The sequence below is a fragment of the Neovison vison genome, chromosome 1, assembly GCF_020171115.1.
Source record: "Neovison vison isolate M4711 chromosome 1, ASM_NN_V1, whole genome shotgun sequence".
NCBI lineage: Eukaryota > Metazoa > Chordata > Mammalia > Carnivora > Mustelidae > Neogale > Neogale vison.
The window spans coordinates 49,563,641-49,578,323 of NC_058091.1; the positions used below are offsets into that span (position 1 = coordinate 49,563,641).

Sequence of the window (14,683 nt, forward strand, 5' to 3'; positions counted from 1 at the left end):
ATTAGGTTTTTTGCAGTGTGCTATCTGAAGCCGTAATCAAGGAACTTTTTGTACTGTGTACGTCACTTTTGTACTTGTTCATTGTGTTAGGCAGATTTTCTGGATGTTGACACTTTTCTTTATATAATATAGTCTTTGGAAAATTCCACTTTATATTCATGACAATGACTGAAAATAGAAATAATACTGCATTGTAAAATGTTCTGAACTTTTAGACTCCTGAAGGTGTGTAAGGGACCTTTAGGTGACCCTTGTACCACCCTTTGAGAATCGCTGATTTAGCCTAAGCAGTTCTGGAGTGCCAGGGTGGCTCAGTCGATTAAGCATCCAGCTCTTGTTTTTGGCTTAGGTCATGATCTCAGGGTTGTGAGATGGAGCCCTACACACTCTGCACTTAGCAGGGAGTCTGCTTGAGATTCTCTCTCTCCCTCTACCTCTATGCCCCCCTGCCTGCTCACGCTTTCTCTCTCAAATAAATAAATACTAAAAAAAAAAAAAAAAAAAAAAAAAAAAAAGCAGTTCTTTATTAGTGGCTTCATTGGTGACTCCCCCAAAATGCAGTTTCTTTCTTTCTTTCTTTTTTTTAAAAGATTTTATTTATTATTTGGGGGAGAGAGAGAGCATAAGTGGGGGGAGCAGCAGAGGGAGAGGGAGAGGGAAAAGTAGGTTCCCCACTGAGCGAGAAGCCTGGATATGGGGCTCCATCCCAGGACCCCAGGATCATGACCTGAGCTGAAGGCAGAAGTTTAACCAACTGAGCCATCCAGGTGCCCCTAAAAATGCAGTTTCTTTTAATGACTGCCAAACTGCACCATTGCTACTAGGCCTGTGACTGGCCTCCAGTAGGGGCTGAAGGCAAAGGCACCAATTCTGTCCAACCCCTCATAAGAAAGACTTAGAGTTAGGGGTTGTATTCCTGATCTAAGGATGCAGTAGCATATTAGTCATAGATAAGACCAATGAAACAAATACCATGAATTGTAACTATCATAAGAATCCTTAATCATTAAATGAGAAATTATCTACTAAGTTTTGGAAAAGATCATATATGTAATACCATATACATATTATTAAAAGGACCAAGGGTACATACTTAATATATTAAAAAATTCCAACTCTATTTTATTTTTTTTTTAAAGATTTTTATTTATTTATGTGACAGATTACAAGCAGGCAGAGAGGCAGGCAGAGAGAGGGGAGGAAGCAGGCTCCCCGCTGAGCAGAGAGCCCGATGCGGGGCTCGATCCCAGGACTCTGAGATCATGACCTGAGCTGAAGGCAGCGGCTTAACCCACTGAGCCACCCAGGCGCCCCAATCCAATTCTATTTTAACGTTGAATTGCCACAGACTGAATTACCATGTTAGAAAAACATAAACTATTAACAAGTCTTTCTCTCTCTTTTTAGAAATTTGTAAAGATTTTGGGGAATTATTTGAATAGCCTGAGTACCATACAGTTGTGAAATAAAGTTTCAAGCCTTTTCTTTTGATAGATTTTCCTGTAAGAGAGTGGCATTCAAATTTCCTTGACCCTAGAGCTGTCCTCAAGTAGCTGTTTCTTGGTAATAAAAACAGTATTGTCCTCCACTGTAAGCCATTTTCAGAAGTAAGAATTGATTCATCATTATCTTCTTTTACCCTTCCTAATTTAATCAGAACTAGAATTGAACTATCTAATATTAGGCCCTTTTCCTACATCTTTCCCTACCATTTTGTACTCTACAGCCAGGTATCTGCTCTAAGTATTTTTCTGCCCTTGAACTCTTCAGAAACTCAAATCCGGAAGGCCTGCCTTTGCCTCACTTACCTGTTCTGTATTATTTCTAAAAAATAAAGCTAATTAGGAGAGATGGAAGTCAAACCAAGAGTTCAGTTTTGTTCTTGTCCTATTCTGACTTTGAGCAGCTCTCTTAACCAACAGGTTTCAGTTGCTTCATTGAGGAATGAAATGGAATGATTCTGAGGCTCCTTCGGTTTCTGAAACCTGATGAGTATAAATCATATTTTATATCTTTTATGTGCCAAAAGTGTTTTTAGCATGGTAAACCATATTCATTCCCCCCCAAATTAAGTCCTTATCATACCTATTATTGAATATTGGGAGAATGGAAGATTTCTAATGTTGAAAAAAAGGAACTACTTATAAAATAAAATAGCACTTGTTGAGGTCCTAATAATTTTTCATCGTATAATAATTCAAGGAATTGGCTAGATTTTATTGTTTATAAATTTTTTTTTTTTTTTACCAGTTTTGGTGGGGGAAGATTTACAATGAAATTATGAGATCTGTGATTGAAGGGTAAAATTTAAAAACATTCCAGAGAATACATTTTATGAAATCCTTTGAAACTACTCATTGAGAAGAATTGTTACAACAATTTTATATTAATATTTAAAATAATTTATCTGTTGGAAAGTAATACAAGCATTACAAAAGGCCTAAAAATTCAAATAATAGAAATATACAGTGAAACATTAGTATCCCTTTTATGCTATCCTTGTAGACTGCTTCCCATGAAATAAGCACTGTTAAAAATCATCTCAACATGTACAAATTCATATATGTATATGCTTTTTTTAATTCTCTAACTTCAAGTGGGAGTGTACCATGCACACTGGTTAGTATGTTTTTTTGTTTTTTTACTGAAACATATTTTGGTACTCTTTATGTATTCTTATATATGTATATGTACTATGTTTATGTATAAACTCACATGTATATAAAATCTGCCTCATTCTTTTTTTAATTTTCCAGATACATTGAGATATAGCTGATGGTAAAGGGTGTACAATCTAACAGTTTGCATTTATCGTGAAATAATTACCACAATAAGTTTTGTAAGCATCTTATATAGACTCAGTAAAAAGAGAAAGAAACTTTATTACCTGTGATTCTCTCAGGATTCAATCTTTTAACAACCTTCATGTATATTATACAGCATGTTAACTGTAGTCACCATGTTATATATTACATATCTAGTACTTATTTACCTTATAACTCTTATGTTTATACTTTTTGACTGTCTTTCTCCAATTCCCTGTTCTCCCCTCCCCATTTCTCTCCTGCTAACCCCAAGTGTGATCTCTTTTTCTGGGATTTTTAAAAAATTATATATTCCACGTGTAAGTGAGAACATACTGAAATTGTCTCTTTGTGACTTATTTTACCTAGCATAATGCCTTCAGGGTCCATTCATACTGTCCCAAATGGAAGGATTTCCTCATTCTTTATAGCTGAATAATATTCCATTGTGTAGGTATGTATACATCACAATAGCTTTATCCAGTCATCCATTGATGGACACTGGGATGTTTTCATGTCTTGGCTATTAGAAATAATGCTGCTATGAACATAGGGGTGCAGATATTCTTTAGAGCTAGTGTATTTGTTTCCTTTGGATATATTCTCAAAAGTGGAATTGCTAGATCCAGGAGTCCATGTAATTTTAGTTTTTTGAGGATCCTCCATACTGTTTTCCATAGCGGCTATCCCAGCATACAGTCTCAGCAATCATGTATAAGGGTTCCCTTTTACATTCACATCCTTACCAATATTTGTAATCTCTTGTCTTTAATGATGGCCATTTAAGGCATGAAGATAATATCTCATTGTGGTTTTGATTTGCATTTCCTTAATGACTGGTGATGTTGAGCATCTTCTTGTTGGCCTTTCATATACCTTTGGAAAATGTCTATTCAGGTCTTTTGACCATTTTAAATTGGATTTTTAATTTATATTTATTTATTTTTTGTTGTTGAGTTGTAGGATTTCCTTATATATTTTGGATATGACACCTTATCTGATACATGACCTGCAAATATTTTTTCCCATTCAGTAGGGTGTCTTCATAATTTGCTGATGGTTTCTTTTGCTGTGCAGAAGCTTTTTAATTTGATGTTGTCCCACTTGTTTATATTTATATTTTATATTTTTGCTTATGCTTTTGTGTCCTATCAAAAAAAATCATCACCAAGACCCATGTCAAGGAGCTTTTTTCCTATGTTCTGGGAGTTTCATCATTTTGCTTCTTACGTGTAAGTCTTTTTTTTTTTTTTTTTAAAGATTTTATTTATTTATTTGACAGAGAGAGATCACAAGTAGGCAGAGAGGCAGGTAGAGAGAGAGAGAGGAGGAAGCAGGCTCCCCGCTGAGCAGAGAGCCCGATGCGGGACTCGATCCCAGGACCCTGAGATCATGACCTGAGCCGAAGGCAGCGGCTTAACCCACTGAGCCACCCAGTGTAAGTCTTTAATCCATTTTGTTAATTTTTGAGAGTGGTGTAAGATAGGGGTCCAGTTTCACTCATTTACATGTGAATCTACAGTTTCTATCGAAAAGACTGCTTTTCTCCATTAAGTATTTTTGGCTCCCTTGACAAATATTAACTGACCGTATATACTTGGATTTATTTCTGGGCTTTCATTAGTGCTCCATTGATCTCTTTGTTTTTATGCCAATACCATACTATTTTGATTACTATAGCTTTTTATAGTACACCTTGAAATAAGGAAGTGTGATGCTTCCTGCATTGTTCTCTTTCTCAGGAGTGCTTTGGCTTATGGCTTTTGGCTATTGTTTTTGTGGTTCCATGTAAATTTTAGGATTTTTTTCTACTCCTTTAAGAAATGCCATTGGAATTTGATAGTGATTCTATTGAATCTATAGATAGTTTTGGGTGATATGGACATTTGAACAAATATTATTAATTCTCCCCCTGTATGAATACAGGTTACTTCTTCCCATTTATTTGTGCCCTCTTTGATTTCTTTTGACAATGTCTTATATTGAGATCTTTCACCTCCTTGGTTAAGCTTATTCCTAAGTAATACCGAGAACAAACTGACAGTTGCCAGAGAAGAGGTGATCAGGGAATGGGTGAAAGAGCAAAGGGAATCAAACGTATTTTTTTTTTTTAAAGATTATTTATTTATTTATTTGATAAATAAATCAGAGAAAGATCACAAGTAGGCAGAGACACGGGCAGAGAGAGGAAGGTAAGCAGGCTTCCTGCTGAGCAGAGAGCCCAATGCAGGGCTTGATCCCAGGACCCTGGGATCATGACCTGAGTGGAAGGCAGAGGCTTTAACCCACTGAGCCACCCAGGTGCCCCGGAATCAAGAGTATTCTTACCTTGATGAGCACTTACCTTGATGAGTAATGTATAGAATTGCTGAATCATTAGATATACCTAAAACTAATATAATCCTGTATGTTAATCATCCTTGAATAAAAATTATTTTTTAAATTAAAAAAAAGATTATTTCAAAATATTTTATTGTGTTGCTGTTATTGTAAATGGGATTATTTCTTAGATAATTCATTGTTAGTGTAGATAATTTTTTTGTATCCTACAACTTTCTTAAATTTGTTTATTCATTCTAAGAGCTTTTTGGTTGAGTCTTTAGGATTTTTTATATAAAATCATGTCATCTCAAATAGAGACAGTTTTGCTTTTTGCTCTCCAATTTTGATGCCTTTTATTTCCTTTTTTTTTTTTTTTTTAACCTGATTGCTCTAGATAGGACTTCTATTAAATAGGAGCGGTGAGAGTGGTCACCCTTGTCTTGTTCCAGATCTTAGAGGAAAAGCTAAAGCTTTCATCCTTTCACTATTGAGTATGGTATTAGCTATGGGATTATATGTGGCCTTTATTATGTTGAGGTACGTTTCTTCTGTATCTAATTTGTTAAGAGTTTTTATTATGAACATATGTTGAATTTTGACAGATGCTTTTTCTGTATCTATTGAGATGATTATATGATTTTTTTCTTTCATTTTATTAATGTGATGTATCACATTGTTGATTTCTGAATGTTGAACTATCCTTGCTTGTATCCCAGGTATAAGTCCCACTTGGTCATGGTAACTGATTCCTTAATGTGCTGCTAAATTTGGTGTGTGAATATTTTATTGAGAATTTTACATCCATTTTCACTGAGATAGTCTCTGTATTTTTTTTTCCCCTGGTAGTATCCTTTTCTGGCTTTGATTTACTGGTTATTCTAAAGTGTTAATGTCCTTGTATCTGTGAATTATCCAGTTTTCCTCTTGTTAATGATTTCGAGTTTCATACCATTGTGCCTAGAGAAAATACCTGGTATGATTTTAATCTCAGATTTGCTAAGGTTTGTTTCGTGGCCTCAAATACAGCTTATCTTAAAAAAATGTTCTATTTTCACTTGAGAAGAAAGTGTATTCTGCTGTTATTGGATATGCGTGTGTTAGGCCTGTTTGGTCTATAGTGTTGTTCAAATCTCTTTCTGTATTTTCTGTCTAGACGATCTGTTCATTGTTGAGAGTTGGGTGTTAAAGTCCCCACTGGGGGTGCCTGGGTGGCTCAGTGGGTTTAAATATACTGATAACAGCATGAAGTGACTGATTAGTACATGTAAGCCCATTAAAGAAACCACTTTCCAACTCACTCTGACTTTGGTAATACTTCAAGGCTTCTCCTGTAAACCCAGACAGACTCTTAGGTCACTGGAGAGAGAGAGGCTCTCCTGGCTGAAGACAGATAACCCTGCTAGCTAACCACAAGTTAGAGAGCTTTATCTACCCTTCACTCCAGAAAAAGTGGTTCTTGCCATCATTTCACAACTACTCCAGCAAGACAAACCAGATATATTTACAAATATTCATAAGCTTACAGCATAATAAATGAATAAAACCTCCAGTGTTTTAAGTGGGTGTTAAAGTCCCCAGCTGGGGAGCCTGGGTGGCTCAGTCAGTTAAGTGCTGCCTTTGGCTCAGGTCATGATCTCAGGGACCTGGGATCGAGTCCTTTATGGGGCTCCTTCCTCAGTGGGGAGCCTGCTTCTCTGTCTCTGCCTGCCTCTGCCTGTTTGTGCTCTCTCTCTCTCTCTCTGACAAATAAATAAATAAAATCTTAGAAAAAAAACCCTCCCCAACTATTATTATTATTATTATTGTATTACTCGTTATTTCTTCTTTTAGTTCTTTTAGTTTTTACTTTACATATTTAGGTAATCTGATCCTGGGTGCATAAATACTTATAATTGTATTTTTTTTTTAAAGATTTTATTTATTTATTTGACAGAGAGAGATCATGAGTAGGCAGAAAGGCAGGCAGAGAGAGAGAGAAGGGGAAGCAGGCTCCCCACTGAGCAGCGAGCCCGATGTGGGGCTCGATCCCAGGACCCTGGGATCACGACCTGAGCCAAAGGCAGAGGCTTTAACCCACTGAGCCACCCAGGCGCCCCAATTGTCTCTTTTTATAATTTTTAATTTAAGGTCTACTTTGTCTGTAGTTACCACTGCTTTTTTTTTGGTTGTCATTTTCTTGAAATGACTTTTTCCATCCCTTCTCTCAATCTGTATGTGTCTTTAAGGCTGTAGTTGGGTCTCTTGTAAGCTGCATATCAGTGGATTTTTTTTTTTTTTAAATGTATTCCACCATCATTTCCATATCTTTTGATTGGTGAACTTGATCCATATACATTTAAAGTAATATTGATAAAAACTTGTGCCATTTTGTTAATTGTTTTCTGGATCTCTTTTTCCTTGTCTCCTATCCTGTTGTCTTTTTGTGTGTTTTGATGTCTTGTGATATCAGTATGCTTTGACTTTTTATCATATCCTTTTGTGTAATTAATACAGATTTTTCCCTTATGGTTATTCATCATGATATTTTATTTATACATAAAAATATCTTTAAACTGGGTTGCCTGGGGTGGCTGAGTCACTTAAGCACCTGCCTTTAGCTCAGGTCATGATCCCAGAGTCCTGGGATTGAGCCCGGCATTGGGCTCCCTGCTCAGCTGAGAGCCTGCTTCTCCCTCTCCCTCTGCCTGCTGTTCTACCTACTTGTGCTTTCTCTTTATTTCTCTGTCAAATAAATAAATAGAATCTTTAAAAAAAAAAAAAACTTTAAACTATAACGCTGTATTTTAAACTAATAACAAGTTAAAAAGTTAACTTCAGTAGAATTCTTAAGCTTTACACTTTCACTTCTCCTTGCCCTCACATTTTAGGTTGATGTTACAACTTAATATTTTTGAATATTGTGTAACTAATAATATTATTGTAGTTATGGTTATTTTTACTGTTTTCTTTTTTAAGATTTTATTTATTTATTTGACAGAGAGCTAGAGAGCACAAGTAGGCAGAGCAGCAGGCAGAGGGAGAAGGGGAAGCAGGCTCTATGCTGAGCAGAGAGCCCAACACAGGGCTCGATTCCAGGACCCTGGGATCATGACCTGAGCCAAAGACAGCCGTGTAACCGACTGAGCCATCCAGGCACCCTTTACTGTGTTTTTATAAACTTCTAATCTAGAGCTGCAATTGAATTATGCATCAAAATCGCCATATTATAGGATTGAACTTTGACTTACTCTACCTTCTTATGTTTTTAGAATATTAATTAGTGTTCTTTTATTTGCAATCAAAGATCCTGCTTCAGTATTTCTTATAAGGCAGGTTTAGTGATGATGAATTCCCTCAGATTTTGTTTGTTGGGCAGAGTCCTTATCCCTCCATTTTTGAAGGACAGCTTTGCCAGGTAGCATTCTTGGTTGACAGTTTTTTCTTTCAGTATTTTGAATATGTCCAGACATCTGAGTGGCATAGTCAGTTAAGCGTCCAACTTGGTTCTCAGGGTCATGAGATCAAGCCCCTTGTGGGGTTCCACACTTAGCATGGAGTCTGCTTGGGATTTTCTCTCCCTCTCCCTCTGCCCCCTGGTCATGCACTTGCACTCTCTCTCCTCTCTCAAATTAATAAATAAATCTTTAAAAAATATTTTGAACATGTCATCCTATTCTTTTCTGTCCTGAAAAGTTTCTGTTGAGAAATCTGCTGATTGTCTTATGGGAGTTCCCTGATGTGTAACTTCTCTTTTCTCTTTATGTTTTTAAAATTCTGTCTTTGACTTTTTACAATTTCATTATAACATCTCTTGATGTAGCCTTATTTGGGTTCAACCTATTTGCAGTCCTTTGGGCTTCTTTTGGGTCTATGTCTGTCCCTAGGGTTGGGAAGTTTTCAGCCAGTATCTCCTTAAATATACTTTGTCTTTTTCTCTTTCTCTTCTTGGAATCCCCATTATGTGTGTATTATTTCTTTTTATTGTGTCCCATAACTCCCATAGGCTTTTTCTTCACCCTTTTCCATTCTTTTTTCTTATGCTTTTCTGACTGGATATTTTTGAAATATCCTACATTCCAGCCTGTTTAGTTCACTAAACTTTAATTAAATTATTCTTTTTTTAGATTTTTTCTATTTAAATTCAGGGGCACCTGGGTGGCTCAGTTGGTTAAGCAAGGTGCCTTTGGCTCAGGTCATGATCTCAGGGACCTGGGGTTGAGCCCCACATCAGACTTCATGCTCAGCAGGGAGCCTGTTTTTCCCTCTCCCTCTGCCTTTCCTCCCTGCTTGTTCTTTCTCTCTCTTTCAGATAAAATAAATTAAATCTTTAAAAAAAATTTTAAATTTAAATTCAATTTAGTTAACATATAGTATATTATTAGTTTCAGGGGTAGAATTTAGTGATTCATCAGTTGCATATAACACCCAGTGCTCATTACATCAAGTGCCCTCCTTAATGCCCATCACGCAGTTATTCCATCCCCCAACACAGTTCCTCTCCAGCAACCCTCAGTTTATTTCTCATAGTTAAGAGTCTTTTATGGTTTGCCTCCCTCTCTTTTTATCTTATTTTTCCTTCCTTTCCCCTGTGTTCACCTCTCTTGTTTTTAAATTACACATATGAGTAAAAACATATGGTATTTGTCTTCCTTTATCTGATTTGTTTCACTTAGCATAATATCCTCCAGTTCTATCCACATTGTTGCAAATGGCAAGACTTCATTCCTTTTGATGGCTGAGAAAAATACTCCATTGTGTGTGTGTGTGTGTGTGTGTGTGTGTACACCACATCCTCTTTATCCGTTCATATGTCAGTGGACATCTGGGCTTTTCCCATATTTTGGCTTTTGTGGATATTGCTGCTATAAACATTGAGGTCCAGGTGCCCCTTTGAATCAATATTTTTGTATCCTTTGGATAAATACCTGGTACTGTAGTTGCTGTGATATAGAGTAGTTCTATTTTTAACTTTTTGAGGAACCTCCACGCTGTTTTCTAGAGTGGTTGTACCAGTTTCCATTCTCACCAACAGTGTAAGAGGGTTCCCCTTTGTCAAGAGGAGTATTCTGAGTCACAGTTTAGAGATCTCCATTTCTTTATGATAAATTATTAGAGCTTTATTCGTTTCCTTCAGTGGTGTCATATTTGATTTCTTGTAATCTTTGATTCTTACATTGGTATTCCACATTTGAGTAAGTAGTCTCTTCTAGACTTTGCTGGTTCACGTTGTCAGAGACAGTTCTTCACCAGTTAGCTTGGCTTGAGTTTCTGCTGGGAATGTCCTTGGGCAGATGGGGCCTGCTAAGAGGGTCTAATTTGGGGAAAGGCAACTGTTTGCTCTCTGAGTCAGGGCTGGTGGGACTGGTGGGACATGCCACTGGCTGAGAACAGCTGCTAGGACTGCTGGCTTGATTCCCTGCCCAAGTGAGGTTGTAGGATGGGCTCTGCTATTGCCTAGACTCTCTGATCAGGCTTCTTAGATAGTGGGGCTTGAGTATTATAGTCCGTATCAGGTGGGGCATCAGGACAGGACCCAGGGCCTGCGCAGCTCATTTTTTGGAGACCCAAATAAAGCAAGAGTATGTATCAGATATCGTGTTCTGGTGAAGCCACTGGGTTTGCTCTGCAGGCAAGGAATGTCCCAGGCTGTTTAGGTACTACTGTAAGCACGGCTGTGGGATGTGTTACACAGCTTCGCATGTGGTCTGGGAAGTTTCCCTGGTCAGGAGGGCTGAAGGCTATATTCAGCAGTAGGGGCAGCTATGAATTATTTCCCTGTCTAGGCACAGCAGGAGAAGCAGCTCCAACGCCACTAATGCTCTTAGTTTAGGGTCATGAGTCAACCTGACCTCCGCCGAAGTCTCCTGGCTGAACAGGGCCATTAGCTTTGTCTACAGGTCATCAGCTCTGCTTACCCACCTCTCACCTTGAGAATTACTTAGTTACTATGCATCCTCCAGCTGTTTTTGCCAACTCTTACTGGCGGATGGGACTATGGACTATGTTCCGCAAGAAGAGGGGTGTGACTAAGGCTTCTACTTGGGCAGGATTAGGAGGGCCCTTTCTAGACAACTGCTAAATTTTCCGATGCAGGCTTTCTGGTCTCAAGAGGCTGGGAGCCACAATCTGCAATAGGGTAGGACTGTGACCAGCTCTGCTGGTCTTGGGAAGACCAAACCCCAGGGCTGGCAAAATTCTTCATTTGGGAATCCAAAGTGGGCAGACCTGCACCCCACTGAGTTTCCTAGTCAGACTCCACCCTAGACTTGATCTACAGATCAAGTACAGATCAAGCTGCTTGGGGTTACTACTTGGGCTGTGCAGATAGGAATTTGGTCTGCCAAGATCTTAGTGCTGGTTGTTAGAAATCTTTCTCCATTTCTCTCACAGTTAGAGTCCCAGTGCTTGAGTCCTGCAGTTTCCTGTGGTCCTTGTGAAGTAAAACCAGAGTAAGGGCTCCCACAAAGCAGCCCACAATTCTGTAGGGCTCTCCCTCTGGGCTCTCTTTTCCCACTGGAGGAACTAGAGGCATAGGGGAAGGGCAGTGGTATCAAAGTGTAGTTGTTCCTCTCACCCTTCTTTTTTTTTTTTTAAAAGATTTTATTTATTTATTTGACAGACAGAGATCACAAGAAGGCAGAGAGAGGGGCAGAGAGAGAGGAGGAAGCAGGATCCCCGCTGAGCAGAGAGCCCGACGTGGGGCTCGATCCCAGGACCCTGGGATCATGACCCGAGCCGAAGGCAGAGGCTTTAACCCACTGAGCCACCCAGGCGCCCCAGTTCCTCTCACCCTTCTAATGCAATCTGTCTTGGTCTCTGGTGTAGGGGTTGCTTCAGCCTCACTCCTGTTCTAGAATTGTCTTAATGGGGTCTTGTCCTTGAGTAGTTGTTAGTTGTTCTTATAAGAGGGAGTGATGTCAGGAATGATGTATGTCATTATTTTGGTAACATCACTTTCTCCTGCCTTATTCTTTTTTTCCCCCCATTTTATTTTATTTCTTTTCTGTGTTCCAAAATTCATTGTTTATGCACCATACCCAGTGCTCCATACAATACATGCCCTCCATAATACCCACCACCAGGCTTACCCATTCCCCCACTTTCATCCCCTCCAGAACTCTCAGTTTGTTTCTTAGAGTCCTCAGTCTCTCATGGTTTGTCTCCCCCTCCACTTTCCCCCATCTCACTTCTCCTCTCCACCTCCCAATGTCCTCCGTATTATTGCTTATGCTCCACAAGTAAGTGAAACCATGTTATACTTCTCTCTCTCTGCTTGACTTATTTCACTCAGCATCATCTCTTCCAGTCCTGTCCATGCTGATATAAAAGTTGGGTATTCGTCCTTTCTGATGGAGGCATAATACTCCATTGTATATATGGACCATATCTTTTTTATCCATTCGTCTGTTGAAGGGCATCTTGGTTCTTCCACAGTTTGGTGGTAACTGTGGCCATTGCTGCTATGAACATTGGGGTACAGATGGCCCTTTTGACTACATCTGTATCTTTGGGGTAAATACCCAGTAGTGCAATTGCAGGGTCATAAGGTAGCTCTATTTTTAATTTTTTGAGGAATTTCCACACTCTTTTCCAAAGTCTGCCTTATTCTTTTTGAAGGTGTTTACTATTCCATTGTGTAGATATATGATAATATGTTGAATCTCTTCCCTTACTAACACATATATTAGGAACTTGTTTTGTTGTAGAATAAATATACATGATGGCAGTGAAGTTACGTCTTTGCATGCATATGTAAATATACTAACGGAAAATTCCTGGAAGTGGAAATCAAAAAGCATTTTCAGATCATTTTTGGTTATTTGGGGATGTAAGGAATCTAAAGAATGCTACTGAATTATAGTTTTTCTTACAGTAATAAAGTTAAAATCTTTTATTTTAAATATTATAATGTTAAATATTATAATATAAAATGTTCTTAAATTCTTTTATCTTAAAGATATTATTCCTTAAACTAAAAGAATTTAACTTTATTACTACAAGAAAAACTGATTAAATTTACTTTCCTTGTGATTAATATCACTCAAGAAGACTTTAAAATACATGCATTTTTGGAATGGCTGGGTGGCTTAGTCGGTTAAGCCGCTGCCTTCGGCTCAGGTCATGATCCCAGGGTTCTGGGACCGAGTCCTGCATCAGGCTCCTTGCTTAGCGGGGAGTCTGCTTCTCTCTCTGCCACTGCCTGCTGCTCTGCCTGTGTTGGCTCTCGCTCTCTCTGACAAGTAAATTAAAATCTTAAAAAAAAAAAAAAACATGCATTTTCATGAATGCATCTTTAATATGGAAGCAGTGATGACTTTTGCTAACTTGTCACAAACTATTGGCTCACAGTTTAAGACCAAATAAAAAAATTACCTAGTTTCTATTTAATTATGCTGTCAACTAATACTGCTTCCCAAGGTGTTGAGTTCCTAATGAAACGGAATTGTATATATGCATACAGATACTCAACCTAGGTTCAATTTCTGGGCTAGCTTTGTGATTTTCAATACCACTTAGATTATCTGAACTCGAGTTTTCAGTCTGTAAAAGCTTGCAGGTGGTGATAAACAGTGTTAGAGAAAAGTTCAGGATGGTTCTAGCTCAGTGCCTGATACTTTTTAGGCACCTGTTATATAACTGAAAAATAAAGTGCACTCAAAGTACATTATTTAAAAGTAAATACATCACAGAATAGAAGTATTTGAGACTTCGAAAGGACCATAAATATTGCTTTTGCATTGGTTTTCACAAAAGCTCAATGTACTTCAAGGATTTTATTGTTTTACAAAAATATTTAAAAACTACCAATTTCATCCATTGGTTTTTTTTTCAAATTTTAGCATTTGTTCACAGGCAGCCAGATAAAGGCTGAACTAGACTGTGTGGTGACTGGTGAGTTAGGTGGCAGAAACTCGGTTGCCCAGCAATCTGATGCAGCCCTGAAACTTCTTGGGAAACTTTCCAGTTCAACTCAAGCATTTAACAGTTGAGGAGGCTAGGACAGAAAGATGTTATCTTTCTTCTCTCAGGCCACATAGAATCACACAGGACACTAGAACCATATGTCTGGAACTAGAACTGCAGTCTGCTGTCTCTCATTCTGTTGCTCTTTTTTTTCTATTACCATTTAGTAAAATCCTTGTAATTTTATCACATTTCTAAAAGCTGAGTAGAATGATATTCTTTCTTGTAATAATATATTTGAGGTTTTTCATAGTTTTATGGTGGCATGAATTAAAATATTAAAATTAACTTTGGCTATTTTATCAGTATCTTCTGATAAGATGGATAAGATGCCCACAATGGAGAAGAAAGAAATTTTTTTTTTCAAAATCTGTCATATCATGCTGATTCTTTATATGCAGTTTATTGAGCAGGAATCACTTCTGAAATGTGTTTTATTTTTGGTACTAGCTGTGCTAAATACTGTGGGGTAAAATCTAGTTACATGTTTGAAGACAAAAACTTGAGAGTGAGCAAAGGCTTGTTGTAAACACTTTAAAACAAAACAGCAGAGTTTTCATTAGAGTAATAAGACCAAAGCCCACTGTTTTTAATGCACAGAGAAAGTATAACTA

General features: G+C 37.8%; 1 protein-coding gene across 4 annotated transcripts in view; it reads left to right on the forward strand.

The window, feature by feature from the left end:
- LCA5 (lebercilin LCA5) overlaps window positions 1-14,683 on the forward strand; it is a 127,945-nt gene that overhangs the window by 98,041 nt on the left and 15,221 nt on the right. The gene's annotated exons all lie outside the window — the stretch shown is intronic.